General features: G+C 40.7%; 1 protein-coding gene and 1 long non-coding RNA gene across 2 annotated transcripts in view; one reads left to right on the forward strand and one right to left on the reverse strand.

Moving 5' to 3' along the window:
• Positions 1-12,050: 12,050 nt before the first annotated feature.
• Positions 12,051-13,996, reverse strand: LOC121540416. Its single transcript, XR_005995491.2, has 3 exons — positions 13,770-13,996; positions 12,774-12,897; positions 12,051-12,614 (listed from the first exon to the last, which is right to left on the reverse strand). It is a non-coding gene; the product is annotated as an uncharacterized LOC121540416 (long non-coding RNA).
• A 248-nt stretch (positions 13,997-14,244) lies between these two features.
• LOC121540415 (serine/threonine-protein kinase Nek7) overlaps positions 14,245-19,939 on the forward strand; it is a 132,407-nt gene continuing 126,712 nt past the window's right edge. Inside the window, exon 1 of the mRNA XM_041849270.2 lies at positions 14,245-14,480. The gene's annotated coding sequence lies outside the window, so the exon portion shown is untranslated. The remainder of the gene's footprint in view (positions 14,481-19,939) is intronic.

Here is a 19,939-nt window from a genome sequence, read left to right on the forward strand (position 1 = left end):
CAATACATTGCTGGAGCAATTCCACGGATTGTCGGTTAGGCAGCCAGCCACGACAGTAACCTCCCAGCCCTTCAGTAACCCCGCTGTCAGCAGCGCGTCTCTCCAGCCCACCCCGGCTTCCCGAAAACCCTGCTTACCTCCTCCGGAACGCTTCGCTGGAGAGTCAGGAACCTGTCGGGCGTTTCTCTCCCAGTGCTCCCTCATCTTCGAGCTGCAGCCCTCGTCCTTCCCCTCGGACCGCTCGAAGACAGGGTACCTTATTACGCTGATGGCCGGGAGGGCTCTCGCCTGGGCTACGGCGGTGTGGGAACAACAATCTGCCATGTGCTTCAATCTGGAGGAGTTCGTGTCGGAGGTGAAAAAGGTTTTAGATTCTCCGTTGTCCGGGAGAGAGGCTGCCCGGAAGCAGCTCCTGCTTCATCAAGACTCCCGTAGTGTGGCAGACTATGCGGTTGATTTCCACACGTTGGCCGCCGAGAGTGCCTGGAACCCGGAATCCCTGTTCGACACGTTCCTTCACTGATTATTTGAGGAGGTTAAAGACGAGCTCGCAGCCCGGGAGCTGCCCACGGATCTTGACTCGCTCATCGCCTTGACCATTCGGATCTGCCTGTCCTCGACCTGCCCTTTGCCTGCCTTCTGTGGTATAATAAACTACTCTGTGTATTGAACCTTCCGTCACCTGTGTCTGCATCGGGGTCATATCTTGAGTCGTGTTAATAACAAGGCTATATCGAGGGGGTACCGGTACTGAGTCAATGTGCAGGGGTACAGGTTAGTTGAGGTAATATGTACATGTAGGTAGAGGTAAAGGACTATGCATAGATAATAAACAGCGAGTAGGAGCAGCGTAAAAAAAAGGGGGGGGTCAATGCAAATAGTCTGGGTAGCCATTTGATTAGCTGTTCAGCAATCTTAGGGCTTGGGGATAGAAGCTGTTAAGAAGCCTTTTGGACCTAGACTTGGCGCTCTGGTACCGCTTGCCGTGCAGTAACAGAGAGAACAGTCTATGACTAGGGTGGCTGGAGTCTTTGGCAATTTTTATGGCCTTCCTCTGACACCGCCTGGTATAGAGGTCCTGGATGGCAGGAAGCTTGGTGCCAGTACTGGGCCGTAAGCACTACCCTCTGTAGCGCGTGGTCGGAGATCGAGCAGTTGCAATACCAGGCCGTGATGCCACCAGTCAGGATGCTCTCGATGGTGCAGCTGTAGAACTTTTTGAGGATCTGAGGACCTATGCCAAATCTTTTCAGTCTCCTGAGGGGTAATAGGCATTGTCGTGCCCTCTTCATGACTGTCTTGGTGTGTTTGGACAGTGATAGTTTGTTGCTGATGTGGACACCAAGGAACTTGAAGGTCTCTACCTGCTCCACTACAGCCCCGTCGATGAGAATGGAGGGTTGCTCGGCCCTCCTTTTCCTGTAGTCCACGATAATCTCCTTTGTCTTGATCACGTTGAGGGAGAGGTTGTTGTCCTGGTTTTTAATGTCCCGTTGGTAGGATAGTCTTGAACGGAGCTCATCCAGTTTATTCTCCAATGATTGCACGTTGGCCAATAGGACAGATGGTAGAGGCGTGTTACCCACTCGCCAACAAATTCTCACAAGGCACCCCGACCTGTGTCCCCTGTTTCGGCGTCTTCATGCGAATTATGGGGATTTGGGCCTGGTCGGGTATCTCGAGTAAATCCTTTGCGTCCGACTCGTTAAAGAAAAAATCTTAGTCTAGTTCGAGGTGAGTAATCGCTGTTCTGATATCCACAAGCTCTTTTCGGTCATAAGAGACAGTGGAAGAAACATTATGTACAAAATAAGTTACAAATTATTCTAAGGTGTATGTAAACTTCCGACTTCAACTGTACACCTGTTCTGAAAGGCCCTACAGTCTGCAATACCACTAAGCAAGGGGCACCACCAAGCAAGCGGCACCATGAAGACCAAGGAGCTCTCCAAACAGGTCAGGGACAAAGTTGTGGAGAAGTACAGATCATTAAAAAATATCTGAAACTTTGTACATCCCACGGAGCACCATTAAATCCATTATTAAAAAATGGAAAGAATATGGCACCACAACAAAACTGCCAAGAGAGGGCCACCCACCAAAACTCACAGACCAGGCAAGGAGGGCATTAATCAGAGAGGCAACAAAGAGACCAAAGATAACCCTGAAGGAGCTGCAAAGCTCCACAGCGGAGATTGGAGTATCTGTCCATAGGACCACTTTAAGCCGTACACTCCACAGAGCTGGGCTTTACGGAAGAGTGGCCAGAAAAAAAGCCATTGCTTATAGAAAAAAATAAGCAAACATGTTTGGTGTTCGCCAAAAGGCATGTGGGAGACTCCCCAAACATATGGAAGAAGGTACTCTGGTCAGATGAGACTGAAAGTGAGCTTTTTGGCCATCAAGGAAAACGCTATGTATGGCGCAACCCAACACCTCTCATTACCCCGAGAACACCATCCCCACAGTGAAGCATGGTGGTGGCAGCATCATGCTGTGGGGATGTTTTTCCATCGGCAGGGACTGGGAAACTGGTCAGAATTGAAGGAATAATGGATGGCGCTAAATACAGGGACATTCTTGAGGGAAACCTGTTTCAGTCTTCCAGAGATTTGAGACTGGGACGGAGGTTCACCTTCCAGCAGGACAATGACCCTAAGCATACTGCTAAAGCAACACTCGAGTGGTTTAAGGGGAAACATTTAAATGTCTTGGAATGGCCTAGTCAAAGCCCAGACCTCAATCCAATTGAGAATCTGTGGTATGACTTAAAGATTGCTGTACACCAGCGGAACCCATCCAACTTGAAGGAGCTGGAGCAGTTTTGCCTTGAAGAATGGGCAAAAATCCCAGTGGCTAGATGTGCCAAGCTTATAGAGACATACCCCAAGAGACTTGCAGCTGTAATTGCTGAAAAAAGGTGGGTCTTCAAAGTATTGACTTTGGGTGGGGGTGGGGGGGTGAATAGTTATGCACGCTCAAGTTTTCAGTTTTTTTGTTTCACAATAAAATATATTTTGCATCTTCAAAGAGGTAGGCATGTTGTGTAAATCAAATGATACAAACCCCCCAAAAATCTATTTTAATTCCAGGTTACAAGGCAACAAAATAGGAAAAATGCCAAGGGGGGTGAATACTTTTGCAAGCCACTGTAGCGTTCTCCTAGCATCCGCCAAACCCAGATTTGTCCTTCGGACTGCCAGATGTTGAAGTGTGATTCATCACTCCAGAGAATGTGTTTCCACTGCTCTATAGTCCAATGGCGGAAAGCTTTACACCACTCCAGCTGACGCTTGTCATTGTGCATGGTGTTCTTAGGCTTGTGTGTGGTTGTTTGGACATGGAAATCCATTTCATGGCGCTCCCGACGAACAGTTTTGTGCTTCCAGAGGCAGTTTGGAACTCGGTAGTGAGTGTTGCAACCGAGGAAAGACGATTTTTACGCACTACGCACTTCAGCACTCGGAGGTCCCGTTCTGTGAGCTTGTGTGGCCTACCACTTCGCGACTGAGCCATTGTTGCTCCTAGATGTTTCCACTTCACAATAACACCATTTACAGTTGACTGGGGCAGCTCTAGGAGGGCAGACATTTGACGAACTGACTTGTTGGAAAGGTGGCATCATATGACGGTGCCACGTTGAAAGTCACTGAGCTCTTCAGTAAGGCCAATCTACTGCCACTGTTTGTCTATGGAGATTGCATGGCTGTGTGTTCGATTTTATACACTTGTCAGCAACAGGTGTGGCTGAAATAGCCAAATCCACTCATTTGAAGGCGTGTGCACATACTTTTGTCGATATAGTGTATTTCATTTTCAATAAATTTGCAACAATTTCTAAAAACATGTTTTCACTTTGTCATTATGTGGTATTGTGTGTAGATGGGTGAGAAGAACATCTAATCCATTTTTGAATTCAGGCTGAACACAACACATTTTGGAATAAGTCAAGGGGTATGAATACTTTCTGAAGGCACTGGAGTTGCTTACCAAGACGACACTGAATGTTCCTGAGTGGCATAGTTACAGTTTTCACTTAAATCGGCTTGAAAATATATGGCAAGACATGAAAATGGCTGTCTACCAATGATCAACAACCAACTTGACAGAGCTTGAAGATTTTTTAAAAAGAATAATGTGTAAATATTGTACAGTCCAGGTGTGCAAAGCTCTTACAGACTTAACCAGAAAGACTCACAGCTGTAATCGCTGCCAAAGGTTGAATACTTATGTAATCAAGATATATTCGAGTTTTATTTTTCTTTAATCTTTTACAAATGTTAGAATTTGTCTTCCACTTTGACATTACGGAGTATTTTCTGTAGATCGTCCACAAAAAAAGTATAATTAAATCAATTTTAATCCCAGTTTGTAACACAACAAAATGTGGAAAAATATGCAATATTGTTACATATTGTACTAAAGACATTTGGCCATGTCACCTTTTAATCTGAGCCACTTTATTTTCAACAATTAAGAAAGAGCTCAACTTTTTAATGTTTGTCAGTCAGTCTACCTCAGATACCTCAGTTAGACACCTCAGTCACCTCTCCAGCTGCAGTATATTACCCCCCCCCCTTTAGATAGAGTCAGAACATCATCCTTCTCAGCTGATTGTACCCTGGAGAAGACTGACGCCTAGAAGTTTGCAGATGGGGAAGAAAGTGAAAGAGAACACAATCTACACACACACAAAAAATATAATCCTCAAATCAAATGAAAGATCTCAGCTAAACATAATAAAATAAACAATATCAGTGAGAGAAAATAAGTTTGCCATTGCTTTAATGCAGATCAATGGTGTGTGCCAATTTTAGAACAATGGAAATCCAACACCATTATTAAACAGATTTCCACCACAGAAACAGCTAGACGCGGTGCCTGTGTGTGGAGTGCAAATTGAACCAAGAGGATCTCTTGTTGCTGCTCCCCTCGCTGCCTGATGCATTACGTTTCATCCAGCCATCTAATTATTCCCTCAGAAACCTGAAATTTGAAGTTACAAAAGAGTGTCCCTATCTGTCACTGAGCGCCATTGATCTTATTGAAAGAAAATGTGGGTGTAGAGGAAACCCAATATAACTCCATACCATTAAATTCCACACAGTATTATTCACCAACAGAATTGACAGATTTCCCTGAGACATTTCTTTTAATCTTCAACTGTTGTTCAAGAAGAGAAAGAAAATTACGTTTCTTTTTCCATATTTGCGAGGTTAACAAAAAGGCTATTGAAGTAGGGAGAAAAAAATACTATTCCTTACAACTTGTTGATTATTAACAATGAGGACGAAAAGACATGCGGATGCCTTGTATTAGGGTTGTGTGAATTGTCAGGTTGTATTATTCAATGTCAAAAATATACACTGAGTGTACAAAACATTAGGAACATCTGCTCTTTCCATGACATAGACCAGGGGTGTCAAACTCATTCCATGGAGTTCCTTACTAATCAGTGACCTTAATTAATCAATCAGGTCCAAGGGAGGAGCGAAAACCCGCAGACACTCGGCCCTCCGTGGAATGAGTTTGACACATGAAAACTATGATCCGTTATTGATGTCACTTGTTAAATCCACTTCAATCAGTGTAGATGAAGGGGAGGAGACGGGTTAAAGAAGGATTTTTAAGCCTTGAGACAATGGATTGTGTATGTGTGCCATTCTGAGGGTGAATGGGCAAGACAAAATATTTAAGTGCCTTTGAACGGGGTATGGTAGTAGGTGCCAGGTGCACCGGTTTGAGTGTGTCAAGTACTGGAACGTTGTTGGGTTTTTCACGCTCCAGTTTCCTGTGTGTATCAAGAATGGTCCACCACCGAAGGACATCCAGCCAACTTGATCCAACTGTGGGAAGAATTGAAGTTAACATGGGCTTTTTAAGCCTTGAGACAATTTAGACATGAATTGTGTATCTGTGCCATTCTGAGGGTGAACGGGCAAGACAAAATATTTAAAAGTTATTTAAGCATACATTTATTAAAAATACAAACAATATTTTAGAACAATTTATTGAACAAAGATCTATTTACTGTATTATATATATATTTTTACTGTAATGATAATGTGTTTTTAAAAACAACAACAATAATAACAGCACAATACCAACACTGTTGCAGGAAGTTTAACTGCTGTCAACTCATACCAGAACAGGATTTAATCATGTTTTGAAGAGAACATTTTCAGATTGGCCCTGTCCAGGTGTAACTGGATGGGGCACAGTGTCCTCGACCCCCCCCCACTCTCAGTCCACAGTATCTATGCTGCAATAGCCTACAGTGCCTTCAGAAAGTATTCATGGGTCTTTCTATAAACTGAGGTACCAGTGAGGATTTCCTACAGTGGACAACTTGTTACAGCTGTTGATAAGTCATTGATAATAATCTGCACTTTTTTTTTTCATGTCATTACATCAAGATATAAGGGGAGAGCATAGCTATATTCAATAAAAATCACGAGTTGGTTTAAAACCTATGTTTAACCCTTTATCATGGTTAGTGTCTTGACAGATTTGTCCAAAATCGTGCAACATAAACATTACTTTTCTGTCCTTGCATTTATGGCAATGTAAGTTATCGTTTTATTATATATTAAGCATTTCTTCAGTTAAATTAGACATTGAACTTGAACCCTGTAAAAATCCTCCCAGCTAGCAAAGAGGACTCGGCCCAATCGCGGCCCTATCCGGTGCACCGGAACTGATTTAATCGGTGGAATGACTGCCCAGAATCGGCCTGAGTACATCAGGCCGATTCCGTCTTCCAGAACTAAGCCGACACTGCCGGTTTCTTGCCAGAATCCCCCCAGAAGTGGCCTGATTCAAATTCATATTAATATTACCCATACACCCCCCTGATAGTTTTCAATTCAGTTGCATTGTACTTGATCAAAATACAAGCAGCTATTTTATTTGTTTTATTTTAAAGGAAAGATATTACAATTCATTCAAAAAATCACATAGGGAGTAAGGAGCAGAGCCCACATCCCAACCTGGTCTCATAGACCAGACGTAACATAGTAAACGTACATCTGTGACACTCAAATATTATGATATGTTACGTTTGTTATGGTTACATAAGACAGATGGTAACTTAAGGCAAAAACATCACCAAGCTAGAATTCGTAACATATCATACATTTTGCAAATTTGATACATATTGTATGCTTTGCTATTTCGTAACGTATAATACAAATTGTAATTCATAACTTATCATATGAAATGGGTGATGGACAACCACAAATTAATACATACCATACGAAACATAACATATCATACTAAATGGAGTTTCTTGGATTTACGTAAAGAATAATATGAAATGCTCTGAAACTAGGTTACACATCCACAACATCAACTATGGTGTCCAGCTGCAGCATGGCCTGTGACTAAAACTGGCCTGTCACTAAAAACTAGCCTTTCACTACAACCAATACCATTGACATCAATCTCTCTCTGGTCATGGTTTTAAAAGTTTTGAAATCTCACTGCAGTATCAACTTTGCTGTGAGGTCGTTGGAAGCTGCAGTTTTGAAATATAATTGTAACATGGTTTGAGTAGAACTATATTGGCAGGCCAATTCAAGCATTGCCAATATGCCTAACTTCACTAGTGTCTTTTGTAGAGCATTTTTGCCAGTTTTATGGTAAAGAGAATTTGGTGGATAATTTGCATGGCCCATCTTAAACTTTTATTTTTATTGGCCAGTCTGAGATATGGCTTTTTCTTTGCAACTCTGCCTAGAAGGTCAGCATCCCGGAGTCGCCTATTCACTGTTGACGTTGAGACTGGTGTTTTGCGGGTACTATTTAATGAAGCTGCCAGTTGAGGACCTGTGAGGCGTCTGTTTCTCAAACTAGACACTCTAATGTATTTGACCCCTTGCTCAGTTGTGCACCGGGGCCTCCCACTCCTTTTTCTATTCTGGTTAGAGACAGTTTGCGCTGTTCTGTGAAGGGAGTAGTACACAGCGTTGTACGAGATCTTCAGTTTCTTGGCAATTTCTCGCATGGAATAGCCTTCATTTCTCAGAACAAGAATAGACTGACGAGTTTCAGAAGAAAGTTATTTAGTCTGGCCATTTTGAGCCTGTAATCAAACCCAGAATTGCTGATGCTCCAGATACTCACCTAGTCTCAAGAAGGCCAGTTTTATTGCTTCTTTAATCAGCACAACAGTTTTCAGCTGTGCTAACATAATTTCAAAAGGTTTTTCTAATGATCAATTAGCCTTTTAAAATGATAAACTTAGATTAGCAAACACAACGTGTCATTGGAACACAGGACTGATGGTTGCTGATAATGGGCCTCTGTACGCCTATGTAGATATCCCATTAAAAATCAGCCGTTTCCAGCTACAATAGCCATTTACAACATTAACAATGTCTACACTGTATTTCTGATCAATTTGATGTTATTTTAATGGACAAAAAAAAAGGCCTTTCTTTCGAAAACAAGGACATTTCTAAGTGACCCCAAACTTTTGAACGGTAGTGTATATTCCGTGTTTGTTTTGGGCTTCATCCCTGTCGTCTTTCATGACGTATCTTGTTTTGGGTGGAGTAAATAAAACCCCTAATATGTATTCCTGCGATGGGGTGGTGTCTTTGGTGGTGGTAGGGAGGATAATGATGATAGGATAGAATGGAGTAGATTCTTAGTATTCTATTCTGTTTTAAAGCTGCTTGAAGAATTGACCAATTTGTTGGAGATGGGGAGGACGACAATAATGATGCCAATGATGCTCAATCAAACAGACAGACAGACCCACGATAGAATTATATTTAAAGTTTATAGTCTTGTTCAGATATGTCATTGGTACAACAGAAAATATATTTTGTATTATGGGGCACATACTTTTTCAATGACATCCACACGTACAAACCAGTTCAGAAAACAATAGACTATCAAACATCAATACCAAAATGCAGCCAATGCAACCCAACCTGTCTGTGTCTGGAATTGGACGGAATTACAACATTGCCTTCAACAAGCCAGGCTCCAGTCTGTTGTCCAGGACCAGAGTGAAGACCCTGGCTCAGGACACCATCCTGGCCAACGCACGCTTCTTCGACAGAGACTTGTCTAAAGTACCCACCTGGCTCTGGCTGTGGGAGTAACAACTGTCATGGATGCCAGCGAGGTTAGAGGTTATTCCCTACTATGTAGGGAATAGGACGCAGCCAGTATTTGTAGCACTATCCCCTCACAGCACTGTTCTATATAGACCGAAATTACAAATGCATCTGTTATCAATGACAAATTCCAGTGAGAGTATCAACGCTGCTATGGTGATACCACTGCATTACTGGCCATAGAATGTAGCTGTGACTGCTGTGCTAACCAAACTGTATTCACTCTCCCCCTCTCTCTCTCCCTCTTCCCCTTTCTATATCTCTCTTCCCCCTCTCTCCCTGCCTCTCAGGTGAATAAGTTGTTTCTGGGGGAGTGTCCGCTGTCTCTCTCCCTGGGCGTCTGCTTATCTAGGCTGTGCTGCAGAACCACAGCGAGATGGCCGTCTGCTTCTGGGAGATGGTAATAATGATAAACAACATTCTCACTCAAAATCCTGTCTCAATAAATGTTTGGGTGTTGGATCCCCGCACATCTAACAATGCCCTGTGTAGCTCAGTTGGTAGAGCATGGCGCTTGCAACGCCAGGGTTGTGGGTTCGATTCCCACGGGGGGCCAGTATGAAAACAATGTATGCACTCACTAACTGTAAGTCGCTCTGGATAAGAGCGTCTGCTAAATGACGTAAATGTAAATGTAATGCACTGATGTGTTTCAAGAGCCTAAATTATTTATCTATCTCTCTTTCCCTCTCTCCACATCTCTGTCTCACTCTCCTCCCTCTCTCTCTCTTCTGGTTGATAAAATTATAATAGTTTGCCTAATTTCAGTTTGTGACAAAACAAGCAGTCATTGTGTCGAGAATCATTGTACCATCTATGCCGCTGTGAAATATATTTTCCATAACGAAAAATATTTTTATTTTCAGCAGTTTGAAGCTGGTGTACAAAACCGAAAGTAAAAGACTCAAAAGCTAAACTTAAGAACAGGAAGCATAATAGAACTAGCGCACATAGAACATATCTACCGCATCTTAGACTTGCTTTCAATGGGAATGACAGATCTATAACAAACATTTCTATGTGAATTTGGTCTGCTTGCCCAAAAAGTTACATATTGAAGATTTTAAGAATATTGAAATTTCAATAATTAATTCCTTTTCAACTCATTTATATTTAATATTATTGTTTAATACACATTTCTATGTCCCCTTATTAAAATAATTATGTTTTTGAACATGATTGCATCTTTTATTTCATTTACCCACCTTGGCAGAGTCCCTATTTACAAATAACCACTAGTACTCAACAATATGCCTCAATACCAGCTAATATAGCATGAAAAGGGGAGGGTAGGATCAGAGAAATAGAATGTATTTTGAAACAGGCAAAAAAATACTACAGTTTGTGATATTGTGTTCAAGTAAACGGAGGACATTTATTTTGAAGCTTTTTACGTGATTTGGACCCGTTAATGACGCTTAATGTAGCTGATTTCACAGAGCTCCGGAGGGCCGCACTGAAAATGTGTTATATTTCCTCTGCATCAAAATTAGCAAATAATAGTCCTCTATCGTTTTGGGAATTTTCGATGCTCCTTGACTGTCTAGCTTTTATTTGGGTGATTATTAGCGAGCTGGACACAGTCAAGACACTGTATGAATGTAGGTCCATTATAATTTCTACACAGTTTCAATTTGGTTTTAGTCATTTTCAAGTATATTGAGTTCGTTTTCCTCACCCAAAAAATCCACCCGCAGGCCGTATGTTTGACACCCCTGTTCTATAGAGCCCGACAGTGGACACATCATAATACCCATAAAACCTAGCGGTCAAACACGGAAATGGTTCCAATAGTTTTTTCAACTTTCATTTTTCTCATAGGGGATTTCTAAACCACTTCGAACAAGGTCTGTGTTACATGTAGGCTTTCCCTGGTGTGACGTTTTGATAACCATGTAAATCTCTCTCAGACAAAGTGACTTTTATCAATATATTCAGCTCTATTTACTCTCAGATTCAAAAATGATAATTAGCATCAAAGTATACATCCTGCACGTCATCTCTAGCTGACACTTTGCTAGCTACTAGACACCTTAATCCAAAACGAAAGATATATTGAACATTTTCAATTAATGTTCCATATTTTATTTAACTAATATTTGTTGGTTTATTTATGCATTTGGTCTTGTCTTGTACATAATACTATCCTAGTAGTGGTCAGATATTTACAATGGGCCATGAATATGGTTTTTTTTTTGTTGCAAAGAAGCTAGCTAGCTACCTTGATGATATTAGCAACATCCTTATTTTACCATATCATCTCTTTCAGCCAGTGGAGGTCTATATTTAATCCCTTATAATTTCTGCCAACTATGTGAATGAGGTGAAATCTATTTCAATTAATGGTGTCAGAATGCAGTGCTGTATTAAAGCAATTAAGAACTAAGTTGTTTACATGTTCTGTTGCAGGTTCAAAACCAGATTAACGAATTACAGAATGTATCCATAATCCACATCATTCACATCAAACACATTAACTCCAACAATTGCATTGTTTTAAAGAAATCAAAATAGTAAACAATGCATACATATACCTTTTATACATAACATATAAACATCTGACTAGAAGTAAAGATTCAATTATTTATTAATCAATGCCACAAACCTGGGACATCAAAGAGCACCATATAATAATAATAATATTATGCCATTTAGCAGACGCTTTTATCCAAAGCGACTTACAGTCATGCGTGCATACATTTTTTTTTTTGTGTATGGGTGGTCCCGGGGATCGAACCCACTACCTTGGCGTTACAAGCGCCGTTGCTCTACCAGCTGAGCTACCATATGAACTATTATTACTATCTGAGAGCACACAGATTGTTCCGCTTTTCCATTATAGGAATTAGACCAGCACAAATAACTACATGTAAAACAGCATATTGTGATTTTTGGTGGGTGAGTTACAAATGTAGAAACAACTGGATATGTAAGGTAGGTTTAATATAAAATACTAGGTCAACTCCAGCAGAATGAGAAATAGAAATACACAGACTTAAAAACAAGAAAGCCATGCCTATACGCAGCTATATCAACACCCTTCTTGACAATTTAACCAGGTCCATGTTGCTGCTGTCAATTGTAAGGAGCACATTTACCACTGGATTCAGTCTGAACCCCATAAACAGGAGAACAGCGTTGCACAGGTGAAACAAATCTAATCAGGAGAAGAACAAGTGAAGGAAGCAGCATATGGAAAATCAGTGAAGGTGGGGTGGGTTTATAGAGATAAGATAGAGAATTCCAAAGTGTCTGAAGTTGAGGGTCCATGAGGCATAAAAGGTATAGTGTGGAATAAGGTGCAACTAGAGAGGTGGTTGGCCATACAATACACATAAATGGGGGTGCTGGTGTGCTTCTGCAACCCTTTTAGGTCGTGGTCACAAATATCAGGCCCTCCCATGTCCAGTCACTCAGGTTCTCAGCGTGTGTCATTCGACATCATTCCGTCTCAGCTGCAGCATTCAACTCGTGGTCATCATGTGACTGTGAATCACAACATTAAAGACTATGAGTGATCACAGCATTTCCACAAATTGAGCCATACACAATACAACTTAAGCATTGAGGACAACATGTTGTTGACAACATTATGGTTAACACTAATGTCTACTACTGTATGTGTGAATGGTGAAAGAATCTTACCCCAGCTGTAGGTCCATTTGAGTGTGTTTAGTCACTTAGGCCTGCACATCAACCAGTTCTGGGAACATTTGAGACTTGGGATGCTTGCTCTCAAAGTGCTGCTTGAATGTCTTCAGGCTTGCGTCTATAAAGGTCAAGTCCGAAATGGAGGACATTAACAATTTGTGGCTTAGATTGAATTCAAAGTTGACACAAATGATAAACTAAGCAATATGATGCAACAAACTACTACACATATGAAAGACTGTACCACACATGCCAGGTTTTCCAAAAGCATCTTAAGGCTAAATTCATTGTTAGAACCTTTGTATGAGCATCGTTAAATCTCTGAGCTGTTTCCCAAAACCATAGTTACTAAAGTGGCACTTGAAAACCATAGCAGGTAGGACTAAATAAGGTTACATAACCTTGCCTACTAGCTAAAACAATGATATGCTGTCCAGATGGTAACAGAAAACAGATCAATGTCTTCCTGCAGTAACGTTAGCACACTGTTGACTCAAGAGAAGATGTTAATCAGCACATCTCTTAAACCTTTCAAAAAGCCAGACCAGAATAATACACCTAGCTAGGGTAGCTACAAGCTAAGTAGTACTTGAAGTACCCACCCCTCACCCACAGACACAAACAAGCAAACATCAAAAACGCCAAGCTTCACCAGCTACATTAGCTTGCAAGCTAGACTGTTGGTTTATAAAAACCAAGGAAAGCTCGTTTTTAGAACTAATTTGTCATGCATTTAAATGGCTAGACAAATAGATTGTTAATGTAGCCATCTAGCCAGGCTAATGTAGCCATCTAGCCAGGCTAATGTAGATATCTAGCCAGGCTAATGTAGACATTTAGCCGGCTAATGATGCTAACTAGTTAGTAACTATGAGCTAGCTAGCTAGATAACGGGTATTGTGTAAATTTGCCCAAGACAGTTAACAGAATTATAAATGTAAACAAATTTAGACAATTTATTCATAAGATTGTTAATCCAGAGATGTTTACCTTTGCCTCAATTCAGCAGTCAAATCATCATGGCCCAGAGTGACATGAAGCTTGAGACTGCCATTTGTAGTTCTGTATGATAGCCACATTAGCGGCTAATTAGCGTTTCATTTTTGGAGGGTAAATTCAGGCGAATTTATTGATAAACATCAAAACGTCACGCCAGGGTAAGCCTACACGAAACACAGTTGTTATTTGAAGACGTTCTAAAATCCACTATGGAAAAAATGAATGGTGAAAAAACGTCTGGAACCATTTCTGTGTTTGACCGCTAGGTTTTATGGGTATTGTGACTTATATTGTGGTACTATATAAGATACTACTTCTGATACCTGTAAACCTGCCCCTAAAGATCACTGAAAATAAAAAATAAAACTTTCGTTTCACGCTTCCCGCCCGTGGTATTTGACAGTTCCCCTCCATTCTTTGACGTTTACCCCGCCCCGTCAATCCTGGGTTGTTTACAATACTGCCACGGGCCAGGAATGGTGAGGGGCGGACGGAGACTTTCGGAACATACATAGTCAACTAGCTACTTTTACTACTTTTTCTTTTTCTCTGAAAAGTGTTAGTGCACAGGGAAAGGTGCCACACAAGAGCGGCCCTACAACTCGACTGCAGCACGACCTTGGATTGGAAAAGTAACGTTAAGCCCCAAAGAGAAAACCGCCATCACCACCCGAAAATAACTAGCGAGGCTCCCACTTCCTGGTAAGAATGCAGAAGTTTGCTAGCCAGCTACCGTTAGCTAGTTTCCAGTGGCCATACCACTGCCACAGGTGAAAGTTAACTAGTTAGCTAACACACTAAGCGACTTTACCGCGTAATTTGTACATATTCCACGGAAAGTTTTAGCAAACAAGACGAAAGCAATGCGACTTCACTTTTCATCGTGCTATAATTTTAGCTAGCCCGCTAGCAATCCAGCTGTTTTATAACGTTTCTCTTGCACGTTACTATTAACGTTATGTACTGTCAGCAGTTAACTAACTAGGTTGTCAGTTGTTTAATGATGGCTAATGTGCTACCTAGATAATATAACGTTTGTCGTCAGTTTAGTGAATGCCAATATTTTTGCTTTTCCAAACTTTTTGTCAGCCTGCCCTGTGTTTCAGTTCTCGTGCCTTGTCTTATGTCAGAATGGAAATATGGGGTTATTTCAGAACAGTTACAATTCACAGACGGGTTGGCTGACAACGTCACGAAAATGATGTGGCTGGAAGGTGTGCGTTGTTATGATTCTGAACAGTGTAATGTCTAGATGGGATTCAGCTTTTGTCAAATTTACGACAAAAGTGTTTTGCATTTTAGCTAACCCTTTTCCTAACCTTAACATAATTCCCCTAACCTGCCACGTTTATTCTCCTTATCTGCTGCGTACGTTCTCCTAAACATGCTACGAAAAGTAAATTCTGACAAACGCTGGATCCCTCTGAATGGTCAGATAACTAGCAACAATGATAAGAAGCTGCCATGTGGGGAATCGTAGGCTAGGAACTAACAGATGCATAAAAATAGCCCGGAAGTAAAGCCGCACAGGGAGCCAAGTTTTAAATGGAATACATTGAATACATGGATCAGGGTGGATTTTTTAAAAATATTAAAACACGATTTAAATGTATTTTCGGAAGGGCAGTGGTCACCATTCATGTAATACATTTAAATATATACATCAGACGTTATTGGGGAGCTATTTCATAGTTTTTTCACGGGTACATTATTTTCATATTTCAATCTTATAGCAACCCTATGCTTGGCGTGACTTTTATGGACATAGCAGACCATCCGAAATGGCCTTAAATATTGTGATATGCAACCTGGAATGAAAATTTAAGAGGACCAGTGCTATATAGCGGAAAAAAAATCTCACATCTGTGCAGTTTGCAAGCGATGTCGTTAGGCTACATTGTATTGTTGTTTCATCAAGTGATACATTGTATCATTTTCGCTTGACTGAGAACCAGGAGTTTATGGCTGTCCCCGACCCAAAAAAATATTGGTCGACCGAAAGTAGTCTGTTCTTTCAACCAATCGATTGGTCTAAACTTTTAAACGTGTATTTTCCCATATATAGTATATCTTTTTTAATTAACAGTGTGTTTTTAATAAAATCAACTATATGCATTGAGCTTTTCTGATGCTTTAAGCACACTGTTTGATGAAATAAGATGCAAATAACTCAAGAGGAAACCAGAGATAACCAGAAGAAGAAAAAAACTAAACCTGACCCTACCATTCTCAGCCGTTACTCTCCTGAAGTTGTCGGTAATAGGCTACACGAGGAGTCTGCATGTGGAATGCCAATTTATCAAACCATTTCTACCGATCTGTGTGCCAGTTATGGTTTTCATATGCACATTTTCGTGGAACAGTTTCATTTCATTTATGATAACGTCTTCATATCTCAAAATCATTGTCATGTGGTTAATCAAAATTCTATCTAAATGAAAATGATACTAACCTAAAAAGTAACTTCTATTGCCATTGCCAACTATGTAAAAAAAGCCTACGTAAAGCCAACAAATGAAAACATGCACCATGCAGGTAGAAAATATCCAGATAAAAATAAATATCCTATAAATCACATTGGCTACTCATGGCCTGTCTGCAATGAACTTGAAACATTGTATCAACAACCAACTTTTGTCCTGCCCAAAGCTTGTGCTAGCAAACTTGCAACATTGTATAAAAAATTATGGACCCTCAGCTTCCCACCCCAGTGAGGTCGGGACAGATTCAGCTGTAGGCTGTTTGCGCAAGGGATAAGAGGTCATCAGCTAGGCCTATTCTATGATGTTTCCACTGGATTAGAGCATGCCATGTGTTTATCAAAAGTGAGAGAGCTGGAAAGATTTTTCAAATGCATTGAGGAACTATTATCATTCTCAATAGATGTAAAAACAGACTTTGCTTGCTTGCTGTTTGAGATGAAGAAAACATTACTTTGAGAAGCTCCACAGCTCATTAGTAGTGGTGCGTTAAGCCAATCAGAAATACTATCAGATCCCCAAATGGGCACATTTATATGCCTACATTTGCCAAGTAGCCTATAGGCCTACTTCTATGCGTAATCAGGTGCACGTCCTGTATATGGTCTTCTCTATTCGCTACAGCAAATTGTAAAGGAATAGTATACAAGAATCTCAACCAACAGCAGTCAAATGATTTGGCATAGCCTAAATAGAAGCAAGCAGCAACACCTTGCTAAAAAGTATAAAACGCAAAAAAGAAAGCTTAATTACAATATTAGTGGGAATATGCCCATGATAAAAAATGAGAGAATTTAATATAATTGGATAAATTAGAACAAATATTAGTTGAGATGCAGCTACCACTCGCATATGGATTGCTATTTCTAAAATCAATATGGACAGCACCCAGGGCTGAAAGTTGAGTAGGCAAATTTACTAACGAGGGGTTTATTGGAACACCATTTAAGAAATAAGAGGTAGGCTTATCGGTTTGACAGATGCAATTATGTTATCCATATACAGTGCTATGAAAAAGTATTTGCCCCCTTTCTATTTTTCTCTACTTTTGCATATTTGTGATACTGAATGTTATCAGATCTTCAACCAAAACCTAATATTAGATAAAGGGAACATAAGTGAACAAATAACACAACAATTACATCAGTGACGTGTGGGTTTTCAAGCATGAACTGCTCATTTCAATTCCTGCCACAACATCTCAATTGGGATTAGGTCTGGACTTTGACTAGGCCATTCCAAAACTTCTAATTTGATGCTTTTTAGCAATTTTCATGTAGACTTGATTGTATGTTTTGGATCATGACCCAGCTGCGCTTCAGCTTCAGCTCACAGACGGATGGTCTGACATTCTCCTGTAGAATTCTCTGATACAGAGCAGAATTCATGGTTCCTTCTATTAAGGCAAGTCGTCCAGGTCCTGAGGCAGGCAGCAAAGCATCCCCAAACCATCACACCACCACCACCATGCTTGACCTTTGGTATGATGTTCTTACTGTGGAATGCAGTGTTTGGTTTTTGCCAGGCATAATGGGACCCATCTCGTCCATAAAGTTGACTCAAGTTTTCCAAAAAGCACCTGGATGATCATCAAGACTCTTGGAAGAACGTTCTATGGACAGATGATTCAAAAGTATAACTTTTTGGACGACATGGTTCCAGTAATGCCTGGCGAAAACCAAACTCTGCATTCCACAGTAAGAACATCATACCAAAGGTCAAGCATGGTGGTGGTGGTGTGATGGTTTGGGGATGCTTTGCTGCCTCAGGACCTGGACGACTTGCCTTAATAGAAGGAACCATGAATTCTGCTCTGTATCAGAGAATTCTACAGGAGAATGTCAGACCATCCGTCTGTGAGCTGAAGCTGAAGCGCAGCTGGGTCATGCAGCAAGACAATGATCCAAAACACACAATCAAGTCTACATGAAAATTGCTAAAAGCAACAAATTGGAAGTTTTGGAATGGCCTAGTCAAAGTCCAGACCTAATCCCAATTGAGATGTTGTGGCAGGACTTGAAACGAGCAGTTCATGCTTGAAAACCCACACGTCACTGAGTTAAAGCAGTTCTGCATGGAAGAGTGGGCCAAAATTCCTCCACAGCGACGTGAGAGACTGATCAACAACTACAGGAAGCATTTGGTTGGAGTCATTACAGCTAAAGGTGGCACAACCAGTTATTGAGTGTAAGGGGGCAATTACTTTTTCTCACAGGGGAATTGGGTGTTGCATAACTTTGTTTATGAAATAAATATCTAATTGTTGTGTTATTTGTCCACTTATGTTCCCTTGATCTAATATTAGGTTTTGGTTTAAGATCTGATAACATTCAGTATCACAAATATGCAAAAGTAGAGAAAATTAGAAAGGGGGCAAATACTTTTTCATAGCACTGTATTTGTCAGTTGGCCTGTAGCTATTTCCTACAACAATGTCACCGTGCACTCCTTCTTTCTGCGTCGGACTCGGGCCTCATGTCTGGGGTGGAAAATCAACTTCTGAAAGTACCATGCTTAGATTCATAATGACATCTCCGATTGAATTCTTTGCAAACAGCAACAGTTTTGTTGCAAACAAGACACACTGGTTTGGCATTGGAGAAATACGGTACGATGAATATCTTTTAATAGGGTAGGTAGGCCTATTCATATAGACATTGGTGATTTTTACCACTGTAATCATATCAAAATGATCTTATTGTCATTGAATTGATTAGCCTACTAACCACGTGCTAAATGTGTAGTGTAGCCTACACTTTGGAGGGCTATGAATTGGGCCGCTAGTAGGCTATTTGCTAATAGCCTAATTATGTTTTGGCCTGCCGACTAGCTGCAAGCTCAAGAAGAAATTGTCTGGAGGCCAAACCCCAGTTGCCAACCCCAGTTGTATATTGGAAATTCAATCACCCTCTTCATCATCATCATTCAGATAATTCAAACGTGTGGATGTAGTGCTAAACTCGTGGTTGTCTCGTTGAACAGAAATTATGTTGCTCACCAGTGCACTCTGAAGAGGAAACAACGATACAATGTTGCCTAACAACATCGCTCGCAAACGGCACAGATGTGTGATTTGTTTCACTATAGAAGCTCTGGTCCTCTTAAATTTTAATTCCAGATTGCATATCACAATATTTTAAGGGCATATTGGATGATTTGCTCTGCCTATAACAGTCACGCCAAGCAAAGGGTTGCTATAAGATTGAAATGGGAAAATGTACCCATGAAAAAACTATGAAATAGCTCCCCAATAACATCTGATGTATACAGTTTAAGTCGGAAGTTAACATACACCTTAGCCAAATACATTTAAACTCAGTTTTTCACAATTCCTGACATTTAATCCTAGTAAAAATTCCCTGTCTTAGTTCAGTTAGGATCACCACTTTATTTTAAGAATGTGAAATGTCAGAATAATAGTAGAGAGAATTATTTATTTCAGCTTTTATTTCTTTCATCACATTCCCAGTGGGTCAGAAGTTTACATACACCCAATTAGTATTTGGTAGCATTGCCTTTAAATTGTTTAACTTGGGTCAAACTTTTCGGGTAGCCTTCCACAAGCTTCCCACAATAAGTTGGGTGAGTTTTGGCCCATTCCTCCTGACAGAGCTGGTGTAACTGAGTCAGGTTTTGAAGGCCTCCTTGCTCGCACACACTTTTTCAGTTCTGCCCACAAAT

Source organism: Coregonus clupeaformis, chromosome 26 (genome assembly GCF_020615455.1).
Source record: "Coregonus clupeaformis isolate EN_2021a chromosome 26, ASM2061545v1, whole genome shotgun sequence".
Taxonomy (NCBI): domain Eukaryota; kingdom Metazoa; phylum Chordata; class Actinopteri; order Salmoniformes; family Salmonidae; genus Coregonus; species Coregonus clupeaformis.